We start from the raw sequence: 17,414 nt of genomic DNA, 5'->3' as shown, positions 1-17,414 counted from the left end.
GACTACCCTGTGCAAGATGGAGAGATGACTTTTGTTCCTGCAGAAGAAGTAAGCCTGCCTCGCAGAACAGACCCTGGTTAAAATGCAGAGCAGGAACAGGGAGCAGAGAGGGTTCCTATTCCCTCAGCACTCCCCAGATAGAGCCACTGGTCCCAGCTCTGAGAACAACTGGTCCAAACACCAGCTCATTAAATGCACCAAAGACCCTGAGGGCTGGCAGCAAATCCTCAACTCTCCTCTACCTCATCTCCAACTGTCCAGAAGAAGGAAGCAGCAAAGACACATCCAATCCCATGGGCATGTGTTTGGTGGGTTTCAAGACTGCCTCAAGGAGCTTCAGAAGAACATCCAGCTTCTACAATTAGATTCGAACTGCACATTGAGCTGATCACTGCTGCAAGATGAGGACATTTTCTTCCACGCTCAGCAACAAAGATTAGCAGATTTGCAAGAACAGAGTACTGAGAGTAAGGGGCCCTTTTTTCCTACTGCCCATTCTGACACCACATTAAACACTCCTCTACAAAAAGAAGGGAAGTTAATACAAAATTCTTTCTTGACATCACAGGAACACCTGGGACTAAGTTAGTTGAGGCAGGGCCTCAGTATTCTTGCAAATCAAGTGAAGGATAGAATATACACAAGGTGCTCAAGTTTACATGAACAATGTATGACATTTAAAAAACCAGACCTTTTTTCCTGTACACTCAATACTACTAAATGCTGCCTTGTCCTTTGCAAAGCATACAAGGTTAGAAGCAAAACAAGGTCTTCACCCACACTTGGTGTTACACTGGCAGCACCAGATGCCTTGCTGCTCCTCTTCCCACACCTGGGGATATTCCACGAATACCCCACTGCTTCCATCCATTCCATGTCACACTCTAATAAAGAAAACCAGTTCAGTGCTGTTACTCCCACTTCCCAGTGCTTGGGCCACCAAGGAGGCACCACAAACGAGAGCGAACAACATGCAACTGCTCTGTTTGCATGTCCTGAGGACTGGCTCTGCACACTGGTGCCTGAAGAAGCAGCACATTGCAAAAGCATTATTTTTCCAGTGGCAAGCTGGATGGGAAAAGTGCCAGCCACTAGCTGTAACCCTTTTGTCATGCCAATTGCTGGCTGCTATGAGGATGTAAGTTAGATACCTCCACAGAAAAGATCTCTGCATCTCATCCTTCCAGATGGAGGAGGAATGATTCATACACACATAAGCAATGCTAGGATGATGGCTGAAAACATTTTCTTTCTGTTTTCTGTTTTGTATTACAGACATGCTCAGGGGCCTTCATTGCAGCAAAAACTGAACTGAAGATGATGACACTTTATGCCCCAAGGAATGCACGTGTAAAACCCCAGTGCTACTTCTCCCTGGTCTTGTCAAGGGTCATGTTGCATGCACACACCTCATGTGCCTCATTCCCCTGCATTCCCATTTCCACAGCATTTCTCTGCACAGAACATGACAGAATAACTGCACTTACACAGCTGTCACATCACACAATGACAAATACAGGGGAAGGCATCCAAGAGATGGATCAGGTGTCGAGAGCTCTAAACTGACCAAGGACTGACTTGTAATGCAGAAGCAAAGCAAAGGATCTCTTTTCTTTCCAGACACACCAGGGACCAAAACTCACACATTTATTAGGTCTAGATGGCTGATAAATGCAGAATGGATGGAAGGCTCAGCAGTCAGAGCATTTGCCTGCATGATGCCTGTTTTCACCTTTGAGGCCACTTCAGGTATCCTCCTCCCCACCTCACCTGCACAACACCTTTGCCACACACTCGCACTCCTCTCAAGGGCCCTGCACCCTGTGAATGTCATTCTGTATCTCAGTACTAACCTGTAAATTCAAACCTATTTACTTTCCTCCGGCCTCTCTCATATTTGTGTAGTCCTTGGAGCAGAGATTATCCATAAGAACCTGGAATATCCTGAGTCCTACTGCAAGTAAACAAACAGCAATGCATAAGCATGCAATATGTATATTAAGCCAAGCACACAGCAGTCATCTCTGACAACAAAAGTGAGGGCAGCAGCTTCTTCCCCTACAGTGACAGAAAATCTGCACTTTGGGGTACATCCACTGACCAGGAAAACCTTCAGATTTGCCTTCTCTGGCATCCACTTCCTCCTTCCCCCAGCACATTATCCATTTCTGAAATCCATGCCCCACTTTTTATTATAAATTATTCTAATGGGTTTTGTGGCATGGCAGAAATCCAGCACAGCCTTCAGAAATACGCATGCACACACTGGCTATGCAACAACTTCATTTTATAGGGCTTTCACAACAGCCTGGTGCAAAGTCTATTGGGATTTGGCAACCTTTCCTAGCAGCAGCCCCGTGGTGGTGACCCTTTCCTAAAGAGTGCTAGATGCATTCACCTGCAGTATTCCTCTCTTTGTAGAAGAGGGATTTTTCCTTAATCCCTCATTAAAGACAGGAAAAAGTGTTCAAGTGGGAATTTTCCCTCCCCTGTTTTTCAGGTTGAAGAAGTGAGACTTGGGGGTGATGAAAGGGTGAGAGAAAACATCTGCAGTCCAATGCAGACCTTCTTTCCTTCCTTACCTTCTTCCAAATGGAAAGATGTAAGATAGGCTGGGTTATTGCTCCAGCTCCTTCAGAAACAGGGCTCGAGCAGGGAGGAAAGGGAAAATGAAACCACAGAAAAGCCCCAGAGATAATAAGGATTTTCAGCTTTTTGGGGTAGCACAGGCTACTTCTTTAGCTTTTGAAAGAAGCCCTATGCAGTTTGTTTACTCACCCTCTATCAGCTTCAGAAGGAGCTATGGCTTTCCCATAAAACTAGTAAGAAGATCTGATCCCCACAGTGAGGAAGGAGAATAAAAAGAGCCCACAACAACAAGCAATTTAAACACAGAGCACTACCATCTTGTTAAATAATAAGTTAAGAGCTCATCTGCAAGCCTGTCTTGGCCAATGAGGGACATAAATCAGGAAGATACAGTAATACTCACTAGCATGCAATTAGTCACTGCTGTTAGCATTTTAACTCTGGATTTCTTGGATTAAAACATTTCAAACACTGTTGTTTTATAGGAGTGATAGGATAGCTGTCCAAGCACCACAATCAAATTATGCCACCAGGACATTCGAGCAATGGATTATCACAGCAAAGGAAATGGATTATCACAGCTTTTATTCTGAACAAGGGAAGAGTATCTCATTTTGAACATGGCAGAAAGGAGAATAGAAGACTATACCTGAGGGGTTTTAATTTTATTCACTGCCCCTTTTGGACTTTCTGAGGTGGGAATGCCACAAAAATCTGCCAACGTGAAAAGACAGACAATGCCTTTCCCTAGAATTTGCACTGAAATATATGAAAAGAGGGAATAAATCAGCCTCTTTGGATTGTCTGAATGCTGGAAGGATGCCCTATTCCTGGGCATTTTCCCATTGCATATCTGGCTGCTACCTCTTCCACTTTCTATCAGGCAACAATCATCACCATCACAAGGCCTAGAGACTTGGGCTCTGTTCAGGAACTTTACTATCACGTATGTTCATTCTCACAGGAAGGAGGGCTGCTCACCTTCAAATTAGCAGGTTCAGCAAAGATTTGGTGTGTTCCTTTAAAAATGTTTAATAGTTTGAAGGTTTTCTTAAAAAGGTTGCACCTTTTATCTTTAAATCACCACAGAAAACCCATCTCATTTTATCCCTTAGTTCTCACACTGCATCACAAACCAAATGTTAGCTTTTTTAACACCACAAATCTTGTTTATTTGAGATTTTTTTTTAAAGAGTATTTTGGTACCTTCAGCACATACAGACATACTTTTTGGTGCATGGTACTCAAGAAGCCCTGATTCTGACTTCAATTTCTTTGGCAACAGCCAAACATCCAGGCAGGATGAGGGAGAATCCAATAAGTCTTTATAACATCCCTGCGATGCAGTCTGAGAGGTCACTAGTAGCCAAGACATACTGAAGACAAGAAAAGACTAAAACAAAGAAGATACACAAAAAATAGAACAAGAAGAACATATATATATATATATATATAAAAAATTGAGCTCTGCAAAGCATAGAATCAGCAAACCTCCTGCTTTGCTACAGCAACAGGGCACGTGCTTGAAGCTGATGACACCTGGGTATTATTTCTGGCTGTGGTCCTGACTCCTTCAGGATGACTGCTCCAACTCATGTCACACCTCCAACAGGCTCTCCCTTCACATTTTCCTTCTGGACTATGGGTCAGCAGTGATGAACCTTTTCTTTGCCAAGGGCAAAGAACACTAAATATTACTGGCATCTCATACCTCAACATGTGCCTTAGCACTGCATGACAGCAGCACGACCACTCACCATACCAAAACCAAGAAGTGTGGGCCACAAAAATCAGGAGCTGGATCCCCCAGGTTTCACATACCCACTGTAGCTTTTTAAGGAATGATTGGTTGCTATTTATTTGTACCCTGCATAGGGAAGTGTTATTTGGAGCTGTTAATGTGATTCTATAAGCAAGCAGCAACACTGGTAGTTGATTAAAACTGGAAAGAACAATAAATGGGGAGAAAATTGGCTGGAAAGAAGTGGAGAAAATCAAAACTAACAGAAAAGGAATTCAGTAGGACAGAAAGAAGGAAAGCAGATGATTAAAAGATTATTAGAAAAAAGAAAACCAAACAGGATAACCAAGAGTGACAATGGCATCCACAGGAGTATCTGTTGAAATACTTCATTTCAACAAAAACCAGGGTGCATTTTGTTTTGGTGGTTGTTTTCTTTTTTAAAATGAGAATGTTGAATTTGGATAATCGAACAGCAGTATTTTATTTTGCCCCACAGAAAGACAGGAATATAGGCTTTTAAATCTTGAAGAGGATGAAATCAAGCTCTCAACACACTTGTTCTCAAAACTAATGCTTTAACCACATCAGTAACAGCTTAGGAAAGGACAGCAAAGTGACTACAATGCCTTCTCTATCTAGGAGCTGTTTTTTCAGAGTCACCATTACTGCAGTAATTTTGTAATTATGAAAGACCTTATCCTCGTCATTTCTTGGGACCTTCCTCCCTGTTTCACACAACAGGAGCTGAAAAGGGCTTGTGTTCAGCTGAGATCTCTTCATCTCCTTGTTTCCTTCTACCCCCCCCCCCCCCCCCAACTCCCACTCCCCCCATGTTCCTAAACTGTCCTTAACTGGACACCCACAGCAATGCCAAGATAGAAAGCAGTGTGGATCACTACAACTAGAGGCAAGTATTTTAGAGAATCAGGAATTCACTTGCACACTACATTACTCCAACTCCCCCACCCTTCCTGTGACTTCACCTGCTCATAATCATTAGAAAGTGGAATGTCATTTCCAAGCTGTAGCTGAGCACTAAAAGCTTAGAGGCTGGCCTTCGCTGGCTCTATTTCATTAGAGATTAACAGAAACAATAAGGCATAGGGAAAACATATACATAATTTTGCCAGTCTCTCAGTAAAAAAGGTTTGGGTTACCAAAGAGATAAGAGGGAGGCTGTCCATTTTATCTGTGCGGCCGGAGCAGCGAGTTTACATTCACTGGAACCACACCCCCATCAGAATTCCCTCTGAAATGTCAACACGAGCCATATTATTAATTTTCCAAGTTGCTGACCTTTACTGTTGCTTGCATCATAAATCCAGCATTCTGAACTGTTTCTATTAATACAAGAACATGCTCCGCACGCCTCACTGTATCTGCACTCTGTGCATACGCAGCTCACATGTCACAAAACAGATGCTCGCTGCAGCCTCCCTGGAGAAGCTGCTGAGTTGGACCTTCCTAGTTCCATAAAGTCCACTGGACTGCCATTAGTTATGCTGCTACCTAAACTAAGCCAGACAGGTTTCCCCAAAGCTCTTAGTGTATCTTTACTTGAATAAAATGTTTCAGAGTATTTTATCAAGGGTCATAGCATACAGATGTATTAACACAAAAGAATTTTATTATGAACTGAAGTTTCATTTCAGTGAGGAAGAAGAAAAAACAAAGTCCTTAGGTTAGATAACAGCCATTCCCATTTACTGTTCCTCCCAATTAAAATGTTTTATATAAATGATCAAAACTTAATGCATCATGCATGTTACACAGTACTCAACATAAGGCTGTCTATATGTCATTTCTTTGTAGGCACTTAATGTGATGAACGATCTGGTTACTTGTCTTTCTGGTATAAAAGCAGGAGAAGCTTTGAGACAAAGAAATAAAGGCCAATGGATATTACAGATCTTACAGTGATTAATATCAGCCCTCCTGACTCACATCTCTGAAAACAGTTAAGGTCACTATTTCTCTTTCATTTTTTTTTACCGTGGATTTCAGTGCATCTCATCAGAACCCTCCAAACACTTGAGGTAATCTAATTTAAAGCAGAAGCAGGGATGTCAGGAACATACAGCATTAGGGCTACAACAATGCCACACCAGCATGTCATAAGAAAAAATAAGTGACCTTCACTCTTGCCTCTGCTGACAAACAGATACAGTTGAAGCCACTTACAGGCCAGGATGTTAGTGTGATTTCTGGAAGACAATCTAATAAATAAGGATTTAAAAGAGCTAAAAAAACCAACTGACTACTTACTGTCTGAACTGAAAAACCTGCCTTTCCAAATCAACTAATGGTTTGGCAAGCCTACATGAAAAGCAGACAAACAAATAGCATCTTTTCCTTCTAACATGGAATCTGCAATAAGAAAAAGAAATCAGCATTTTATTGATTTCCATAATACCATCTCTACAGCTTAACAAACTCACTCAGCTGCTAATGCTAATTCACTGATGCTATGGAGTCTTCCGTATAATTATACACCCTCCACTCCGCTGAGCCCCAGGGCACTGTTTCTAACTTTCCGGAGGACCACTGCACTGAAAGCAGAAACAAAAAACCCCCTTTCATTACCCAAAGCAAACTGCACACCAAATTTTGCTTATTTAAATGGGAAATTAGAGACACTTCATTTTTAAGACAGGGAATAATCTGCAAGTCTGCATCTATTTTTGGATTCAATATCGTGACAGCAAATTCTCATTTAAACGCTCCCCACCCCTGTTTTTTTCTTCCCCAGACTATGCAACAACATAGTGTATAAATATTGCAACAATTACAGTTTCTAGTAAGAGATTCTAAGGTCCTTCTCAGCTCACAGTTGTTTCAAGGGGGCGATTCCAAATCAGTCATGGAGACTTTTGTGAATGTCACTATAACTGACATTACAAAATAATTACAAAATGTTACCATTACTATAGGGAATATGTATATTTCAGAAATTTTTCAATAGGTTTGTCTTTAAAAAAACCAAACAACAAAAACACCTGGAACACCTTTTAAATCAAGTTAAAGGAAGATATCTTCTCCAGTCTAGAATCTGAAATGTTGTGAATAATTAATGACAAACACTGCTATTTTTCTCCATTTCTCAACCATATTCAGCAGTCCGCAACCAAGCAGACAGCTCCAGCATACTTCAGTGAGAGTTTAGCTCAATCAGGGACTGCAGAATCTGGCCCAATTAATCTAGTACTGCCTATTTGGAAAGAATGTGGTGGAACTCTGCAGTGTAAACACCCTCCCCAAATGGCTGTACCTAATTCTCATTCTTGCTCCCCATTTACCCTGCCTTAATGTTTCAGATCCAACTGTACTGTATTCACCATCTCTATCAAGAGTCAATGCACCATTTGAGCTAAAACAGTTAAATTTTGCTATGTTTTCCCATGCGTGTATTAATTTGGAAGTGGTTAATCTATTTTGTCTGAGAATGGTGAAATGTCTGGATTTTTGTTCACTAAACAAGTAGACAGTATCAATATGGATTTAGAGAGGCTCTAAAAACAATTTGGTTTTCATAATTAATGTTAATTACAATAACATCTCAATCAGTGACACAAAAGCTTAGCTATGAACACAGTCATAGGAGGAAGTGAAAACATGAAACAAACATGAAAGAATTGTGTCTTGCTCTGGAAGAGCATCAAGCAAACTTTCAAGAGATTTATAAATAAGAACATGAAGGCAGAAGGCAGCTATGCTTTGTTAGACATATTTTCTTTACAGGCTGCTTAGTTCAGAGCTTTCTTCTGACACTGTAATGAGACAGTGGACCTGAGCTGTGGACACACCAGGTAATATTATCATTTTACAACATCACATCCAAGCCATTATCAACTGCTGTAAAGAAAACCAACTGAGGGCCTGATCCTGCTGCCAGTGATTTCAATAGCAAACATTTAAGAAATTCAATGTGAATTGTTTGGGGGGTTCTAGAAAAGGAGGGGAATTAAAAAAACCCAAAACAACTCCAAGTCAAACACAACATGTAGGTATGGATTCCCTCAGGCACAGAGGAATTTCAGGACAAGAATGAGTTTTTCAACTATTTTTTTCCTACTTTCCATAGCAACAAGGAAAAGCTAAACACACAGAAAACTTACCTGTTTCACTGGTAGCAAAGAAGCCTTAAACAGGGAGGGGTTTGGTACAGTCACTTAACAGAGCAGCTTTACATTTAGTCCTCAGAAGTTTTCTTCACCACCCAAGAAAAATAGTTATCCAAGATACTCTTATTTCAAGGGAAGGGGGAAAATAGAAAAGAGTTATGAAAAAATAAGCACCACTCTACCTCACCCGGACCGGTACTGTTGTACACAAGTAGTCATACAAGCATCGCAGGGAGTACTTGCGCAGTAAAGTACCACTCAGCATGAGTAAGGGTGGCGTAATTGGGTCTGATGAGAGAAGGAATCAGAGCTTGTCACGTCACTACTATAGGGGCCTTCTAAAATCATGGGTTTCTTGATTACTTTTCACATTAATGCAAATTCACTCCATTAAAGTTAATGAAGTTACACCGGTGCTAAACCAGTACTAGAGGAGAAAGCAGGCCCACTTCTTATTGATTTAAGAGACCACAGCTCAAGGACATCCCCCCCCCAAAAAAAAAAGGCAAAATAACAATTTAATAAATTTTCAGGTTATATTGACCAAGTTACTCTGGGATAAGGGCTGATTTTCTGTTTGGTATCAATCTCTGGGCTGATGTTTTTTTGTTTCCCTCCCTCTCTTTGTAGATAGAAGACGAGATTTAAAGACTTCATTTCCTCTAGAAATTTGCTGATCTTAAGCATACTTAAGACTAGACTTAAGTAGTCACTGACTAAAGCCATATTTACTACTTCTTATTTACAAGAGTGCTTGCCTTAAAAAAAGAAACTCTATGTGGAGGATTCTCAGAACGATGTTGGCCTTTCCTCTTAACAAAAGTTCAGTAGATCTGTTTTTCAGATAACCGAGAAAGATGATTTTTGGAGCGCTGTGAGGTTTGGTAAGCCTTCAATTCAGCAATTAGTTTCCATATGATATGAATTACAAAAGATCGAGCAATTAATATTAATAACTAAACCAAGCAAAGTGCTGAGGCTTCAGACGCACTGTGTATGGAAACGTTGCTGGGGTTTTCCACGTATCTACTGTATTTTTGCTACTCCAAACGTATGGCACACGATGAACGCACACCCCGTTCACGTTGCTAAAAATACATTAAGGAGGGGGAAAAAGAAATAAAAATCGATAGCAATGAAACAGAGACATAACCATTTTACATTGAGCTCTCCCCGCACCAACCCAAGCCACCAAAACTGAGGATTTCACCCTACAACACAGGCATTTTCCTGCCACGCCAAGTCAAGCCCAGGTAACAGCGAAACCTCCAGGCACGGCAGGGTGGGGAGGAGGATGGTGCACCTGGAATAAGGAAGGTGGGTTTCCCTGGTTTTCCATTAGGGCAGCAGCCAGAGCCTGGGCTGGAGGGATCTGCTCGACCCGGGCAGCTTTCGGGAGCCCCTTACCCCTCATATCAACCTTTGCCACAGCCTCAACCGCGGTTTCAAGCAGGAAAAGAAGGAATAAAATAGAAATTACAGACAAACGTGTCACCGGCAGCATGACATGCATTTGTAGTTGGCAACAACGCCTGGTTTTATATATATATATTTAATTTCCCCTTTTTCCCTCAGTCCGAGGAGGTAAGTGCCTCCGCGGCCACTGCCAGGCTGCGCTGAGGCGAATGCCCCCAACTTTCAAACAGTTGGCAGCCAGCGGAGACACCCGGCCCGCAACCTTGCTCCCCCCGCCCCGCACAACCGGGGGCTGCCCCGGCCCCTCGCCCACCCCTTACCCCCGCTTCCCTCCCATCCCGGCAGGCAGAAAGGAGCGAGCCCGGGAAGGCCGTGCCCGGCACTCACCCGCTCCGGGGGGCTCCGCGGCGAGCGCCGTTGAGGACCGTTGAGGGAGGCGGTGAGGGGACCGGGGGGCGGCCGGGGGTCAGAGGTGGGGGGGAACGCACGGGTGAGGAATGTGAACCGGAGAGGAGGGAATCAGTTTAAAACGAGCGTGCGGCGAGGCGCCGGGCTGCGCGACGGAGGCGGCGGCCAGGCGCTGAGGCGGCTGTGTTCTATCCCATGCCGCTGCGGTGGCCCCGGGCGGCGGCGGCAGCCGAGCTAGGGGGGAAGTTGGGGCCGCGGCCGGTGGGGAGGATGTGACACCGTGACAAGTATGGCCCGACAGCCGTGTACCGGGGGAGGAAGCGGGGGAGGCGGCCACCCGCACGCAGGGGGCCGGGGCAGCCCAGGCAGCGCCGCCCGCCCGCACACGGCATTTAACGGCGCTGACGGGCCGCGCCGTGACTCACACACGGGAGTTAGTCACAGGGCGGGACCACGGAGGATGGCGAGGGAGGGAAGGAGGCCATCCTAGCCCCGCCCCCCGGGCGCCCGCCAGCCTATGGGGAGCGGCGGTTAGGCAGATTGACACAGTGTCTGGCCAATGGGCGAGCGGATCTGCTGCCAGCGCTGGAGCGGCCCTTTCGGCCCAATGAGTCTTCTGAGGACACTGCCGCGAAGTGCTGGGGAGGGCTGGAGGGACTCCCACGGGGCGGGAGCTGTGGCCTGGCCTGCCGCCGTGACCAATCAGCATTGAGGCTCGCGTTGATGGGCGGTTCGGCCAGACCAATCAGAAGCGTGTGGGCTACGGGGAGGGAGGGGGAGAAGCTCCTGCTCCCACCCCCTCCCGGAGATGGTCACGCAGGGAGCGGAGGGCGGGGGAGGGAGCGTGACTGGAGCCGGCGGGCGGGCGGCCCGGCACGGCCCGGGGGCGGGGCGCGGGCATGGAGCCGGCCCGGAGGCACCGGTGTGAGGGTGTGGGCGGGGGTTACCTCAGCGAGCGGCGGGGGGGGAACACCGGGCTGGCCGAGGCGGGGGTTACCTCAGCGAGGGGGACACCGAGGCCTGGGTTACCTCAGCGAGGGGGGACACCGGGCTGGCCGAGGCGGGGGTTACCTCAGCGAGGGGGGACACCGGGCTGGCCGAGGCGGGGTTACCTCAGCCAGGGAGGACACCGAGGCGAGGGTTGCCTCAGCGAGCGAGGCGGGGTGGAGGGAGTGGGCCCGGCGCCTCCGAGACCCCGGGGAGGGGAAGGGCTCGCCCATGGGCCGCCGGTGGAGCGGGGAGGTCGGGCGGGAGATGTCCGGGGCGGAGAGGGGCTCGCCCCCGTGCAGCGCTGCGCGGCCAAGGTCGTTTCCCGCGGGAGGAAGGAGATGGGAGCTGGGGCCTGCTCCAGGGGAAGCCGGGGAGGCCCCGCTGGCACCGGGCGGGGAAGGGCTGGCCGGGTGCCGGGTGGGAGGTGAAGAGCCGGGAGGGGACAGGGAAGGGGGGATCTGGATGCAGCCAACTCACTGTGAAAGCCTCGGCTTCCCCAGAGCAGCCCGGGCTTTGGAAGGGGGAAGTTGGGTTTTGGTAGTGTTTGACAGGTGGCATGGCTCAAAGTCTGAATATTGCCACTTCCTTCCCCCATCTTTTCTTATTTCTTTATTCTGACACATTTTTAGAGAACAAAGTGCATCTCGGGTTCAGGCGTGTTGTCAGAATTTGACCAGATGAATGAAAGAATAAAAGTAACAGCTCTGACAGCCACCTTAGAAAGCACAATTGCTCTTGTGCTGCTGGGGGCAATTGACAGGAACGGTATCAGTGGTGTGAAAAAGCAACGCTGTTTTCACGAATGATTAATATTGGATGGATTTATTTTGGGTAGAGTGAGGAAGCAGTGCCCACTAGGAGTTTCCAACAAATACTGGAGCCTTACCAAAAACTTAATCCCGGTGAAGGAAATGAGATGATCAAATTGTGTTTCACCCCTTCATCTCTACACACAAGCTAAGACCTGTGGGGTTTTGGGTTGGGTTTTTTTTTTTTAGTAAAGGCATAAAATACCTGATAAACTGATGTAAGATAATGAGGCAGCACTATCAGAATAAGGGACTACATTGGCATTCTCCCAGGCTCCAAAAATAAAACAGTTTTGTTTGCTTTGAAAACTTGTTCCCTGGGCAGAGTGCTATAAATACAGATTTTTCTTACTTTGGCATCCACAGTAATTGAAGAGCTGAAAAACTACAACCTGCAGTAATTTGTTCTTGGGTTTCTCTTTAGAAATAATGGGGCTAATTGTCATTTTTTTCTTGCTTGCTTTTATCGAGATCCAGGTTGCTGAAGAGAAGATTTCAGTTACTCATTTGAAGCAGGAATGGTAAATCACACACCAAAAAAAAAAACCCTTCAGAGTTGTCTCTTGGCATCTAAGGCATCATCCTTCCAGCTGCCCTATAGTCTGTAGCATCTTGCAAGAAAGCCAGGATGGGCACTACTCAAATTGATCCAATACGAAAGAGGAAGAAAAGTAAGACCAGCAAGGCTATCATGTAAGGAGGAAAAGGAAGGTTAAAAAGCCCCAAACATAAAGTGGTGGCAGACAGATTTAGTAGGGTTGGAGTGGGTTATTTCTTTCATCAAAGAGCAGAAGGGGGAGGGGGGTCCTTACTTTTCTTGAACATCTCACACTGGCATACAGTGAATGTTAAGAAATTAGCTGCAATATGTTACAGTTTTACCTCTGACCACTGTGAAAGATACCTGGCTTAATGCCTTGGGGTTTCTCCTGCCTTCATTGTGTGGAGGGTCCAGGAAGTTTCTTACATGCAGAATTCCTTGGGCAGGGGACTGTTGTCCAACAGCTTCATAAAGCTATTAATCCTACATATCTAAGATAAAACTGAGAAAATAAAGTCACTTAATTACCTCATCTTCCCTGTTTCTTCAGTCTGCTTCAGAAGCATCTGAAGCCTTCTCCACCCTGACTGCCAAGTTCAGAAAACTTCAAGGATTTGTTGACTAACATTTCCTTTCCTGTTGGAATCTGCTGAGCTCTGCTATTGCAAATGCTGCTTCTTTAACTGCACTTGGATGAGAATAAACCCAATCCACTCTATTGTTCTTCTGTTGCTTTTTTACACATACTGCGTTTTGCTGCTCTTCTGAGTGATTGGCAGTGTGCATGAAAATGTATGAATACGAACATGCATTTTGTTTGCCACATACTGTTTCTGTTGAAACCCAAGACTGTTACCTTGGCATAAGGGACTCATTTCAGCTAATCATTGGGAATAATGAAGGACTTTTGTAAGTGATCTCCATATTTGAATTGATAGCAAGTGCAGAGAATTTAAGATCTGTCGTTGTTAAGTAAGAGGTTAAAATTCTTGCAAGGTTCTGCAGCCCTCAGCAGTGCTCACATGCTGATTTGTGCTTGGTGACTTCTGAATGCTGCACAAATGAGGGATCTGCATCACATTCTGGGCAATTTGGCAAATAAAATAAAGAGCAGAGTGTTTACCATTCAATGGTAGAGACATAGACACACATATATATGTATATACCTTTAAAGTACTGAGAGGGGTGGGAATTTCCAGGACAGATGATTGTCTTTCTGTAGTTGTATCTTTTTTAACAGCAATATTCTGACGGAATTGAGACAGGAATCAAGCTCATGAATTTGGGCACGATTGCTTCTGGAGGGTGAAAGTCTATAAGCAATCATCCTGCTCTGCTGCTACAACCTACTACAGGGGCTTCACGCGCACGCTCCCCGAGACAGCGGCCAAGGTAATATTTCATATCATTGCAGTGCTGCAGCTTTCCCAATATACAGCAGTTTTTCTTCAGGGCCAGTGCTGGCAAGGAAGCAATTATATGAAGATCTTGGCTTTTACATTTAAAATCTCAATTTTGCAGTTACAGAGAGAAGTTTGAAAACACAGCCACTGCCGAAGGTGATTTCTGTCCGAGGTGGTTTATTTTAGGGTTTTGCAAGTTGGGTTCTTTAAGGTCGTTTGTTTAGGAGCGTGTTTCCTTCAGTTGAGCTGAGCCAAGCTAGTCCTCAGTTAGGTGAGGTTTAGAAATTACAGCATTTCGACTGAACTGCTTACAATTAAACTAGTGCTGCTTAGATAGGGATCAGCTCAGCAGGCATATGTGTTGTCCCCGGCTTGGAAATTCGGTAGCTCACCTCTGTAATTTGTGTGTGTTACAAAACTCTGAAGAAAGGTTGCACATCTTGGCTTTGGCTCTGGCTTTACCTGAAGGTTTCCACAGATGCTGCTACAGTAGTTATTAGAAAGAACCAAACCAAAAAATCCAAAGTAGAAGGAGCTCTGGCAACCACGTCTGCTCAAGGTGCACACTGTACATGTAGACAAGGTGGGTCCTGGAAGCCTGATGCCCCTCTTTCACCCTTGTAAATGTGGAGTAATTCCCCCAGAGCCCAAGAACTTGAGGTTTCAAAGCCCAAATGAAATCAGGGTGTGGCAAGAGGAGCCTGATTATTCTCTATTGCATGCACATCTCAAGCAGTCAGAAGTCTCTGATCCCCCTGCAGGTACCCTGGTGACACAAACTTTACTTTCAGCTACGTCTTCCAGGGAACATCGGTGCGGTGTATCATGTTGAAAAACTCGCTAAAAATACTTGTTCTTTTGAGCATTATTGTGATGATTTGGCAGATAGTTTCACACGAAGACCTCCAAGCCTGACTTCCTTACTGCGCCATAGCTGTTTACAAAATAAGGTTGTTTAGTTAGTTATTGACCTCGGGGAATACCTCTAAAAACCTGCAAATACTCACTTATATGTGAATAAAAGCAGTGAATTTCCTTCAGCTGTGTTTGCTTTCTGAAAACATTCCAGTCAATTAGATTAGCGGCTAGAAATGTTTATGGAAAGAATTTTAAGCCCATTTTAGAGGGTATTCATGGAAAGCAAAGTTTTATCTCAAAAACACAGTCATCTTACCGGGTGTTAATTTATGTTCATTGACTTTGGGAATGGAAACCAGTGGTAGATGTCTGTTTTGTTCAGGTCCTGTGCCTCTCCTGTTTATCCAGTCTTTTTCTGCCTTGCTGCTCCCTATTCCTCTGCTGCGCCAGAGATGGAAAATGTAACATTTTATTTGTTCGCTTCACACCTTCTGCATTTCCCTCTGAACAGAGGGCTCCTTTCTTGAGCAACAGTGAAAGTAAACCGCTATCACAAAGCAAACTTGGGGCCCTGCAATATAAAACCGCTCCCTGCAATATTTAAATTCCTTTGAAAACCATCCTCTGCCATATGTCTATAAACACTGTCCAGCTGCAACGAGCTTATAGATTCTTGGAGACCATCTGAATTCAGCAGAGAAATAACAATACCGTGTGCTGAGATGGAGTCAATTGCCATTTTAAACATGTCACTTAGAACTTCAGATACTTTTTATTCTTTCCCTGTTGGCAGTGGTTAGGTAGAACTGGAACAAAGGTATTACCAGTGTCATATACTTATTTTTCTCAAATGAGGTTCAGCTTTCTAAATAGTTATATTGAAATTATTTGTTTTATTACAGGACATACAGTATAACTGTGCAGTTTAAAAGACTGAGGTTTGAGTTTAATGTCATTACTGCCATCACACAGGCAGGCTAATGTGTGTGCTCCAGCAGTTTAGCATCATGTTCCTGATCCCTTTACTTCACAAGTGACCAAGAGAGAAGATCCAGAGCTCTTGTTGCAAGCAAACAGACCCCTCTTACCTAAAGGAAAAAATAAATCTCTGTAATGGTTTTTATTGCTGAAGTATGCCACTGACACGTGTGTTTGTAAGCTGCTCCTACACCTTTCACCACGCTGCTTCCCTTGGCTGTCCGGTGTCACTGTCCCTGCACAGCACTGCCAAACACCAGTTTTCGTGTAATTTAAAAACTGAAATTACTTCCCTAATACCTTGTAAGCACTCCTGCTCAAACAGCTTTACTGCCTGGTTTACACACATTTCTGATCTAATACCTGAATGGATAATGTGCTGAGTTGCTGGTCTTACTCTATTACCGGAAACCATGCGATATTTGTTGTATTAAAATACAACACGGAACACTCTTAAGTCTAAAGTCCAAACCACAGTTTAAACATGTGAATTTATTTATTTTGTTCCTACATTTATTGTCAAAACTAGCAGAACTTTTACACAGGCCTCTCAAATGCCTAAGGGGTATTTGCAAACTGCCACAGCCGAGTGTGCTGGAAGCTTTAAGATGACCTGCAGCACCTCAGTACTGCCAGTTGTCATGTGAGTGCAGGCGATGCAGGCCAAAGCTGTAGGGATTCTCCTGCTTAGGAATGAAGTGGCAGAACTGGAACACTGAGAAAAAAGCAATAAATAATAGCAATGAACCAAGCACAGTTCCTCTGTCAAATGCCAAGTGTCAGGTTCTTGTAGCAGGGATGTTTTTGTGTGGTCCTTGTGAACAAGGTTTAGTTGTAGGGAATACCTAGGGAGAACGGCAGGAGATGTCTCCAGCACCTGCAAGTTCAAAGAGATAAGCATGGAGCAGGGTGCCACATGAAAACAGAGGGGCAAAGTGATTTACTTAAAGGTAAGACTCATCTTTCCCAAGGAAACACCCCTACTCCTTGATTGCTTTATGTTTGCAGTGCTGATGGGGCTGCAAGGAATGGAGTCTCCCAGGCAGGACAGTGGTTAATTCAATGAGAAAGCAGAAGGAAAACATCTTGTGACAGATTTAATTCCCGCAGTTGTCCTCTCTTACCCGTGTTGTAAGCCCAAGGGCCTGCATGCAGGCAGGAGTGCTTCTGTTAGAAATGCTCCTGACAATAAATACTGTGAAAATCAGCATTGTTTTGTTAAAAAAAAAGGATGTGCACCTCCAGTGACCTCTATTTTTCACTTCACTGAAGTGATTGTAAATGGCTTTACTTCTCCATCAGTGCCTTTGCTGTGGACACTATTCATGGGTTTTACCTCGCTGCCTGTATCCAGGTGTACAGATTTTTTCACTCATGTTTCCAAACGCTGCCTTTGCCCCGAGCTGGGGCAGACTGTGCTCCTGCAACAGCGACCCCAAACTTACTGCTGTGGTTGTCCATGCTGAAGGGTCACCTGGGATTGATACATGGGTGCCGTTTCCATCCTTGGCTCAGCTTGGTCCTCATCAACTCACCTACAGGCACAGGTACAAGGCA

At 44.8% G+C, this 17,414-nt stretch overlaps 1 protein-coding gene across 2 annotated transcripts in view; it reads right to left on the bottom strand.

Moving 5' to 3' along the window:
* The window catches only part of SERTAD2 (SERTA domain containing 2), an 82,734-nt gene extending 72,411 nt beyond the window's left edge, over positions 1-10,323 (bottom strand). The window contains exon 1 of one of the 2 annotated variants that reach the window (XM_034060471.1): positions 10,258-10,323. The gene's annotated coding sequence lies outside the window, so the exon portion shown is untranslated. The remainder of the gene's footprint in view (positions 1-10,257) is intronic. The other variant, XM_034060470.1, reaches the window with a different exon arrangement.
* Between the last annotated feature and the right edge of the window lie 7,091 nt (positions 10,324-17,414).

This window comes from Melopsittacus undulatus, chromosome 3 (genome assembly GCF_012275295.1).
Source record: "Melopsittacus undulatus isolate bMelUnd1 chromosome 3, bMelUnd1.mat.Z, whole genome shotgun sequence".
Lineage (NCBI taxonomy): Eukaryota > Metazoa > Chordata > Aves > Psittaciformes > Psittaculidae > Melopsittacus > Melopsittacus undulatus.
The sequence above is the reverse complement of the archived record's forward strand: the minus strand, read 5'-3'. Positions and strand labels throughout refer to the sequence as shown.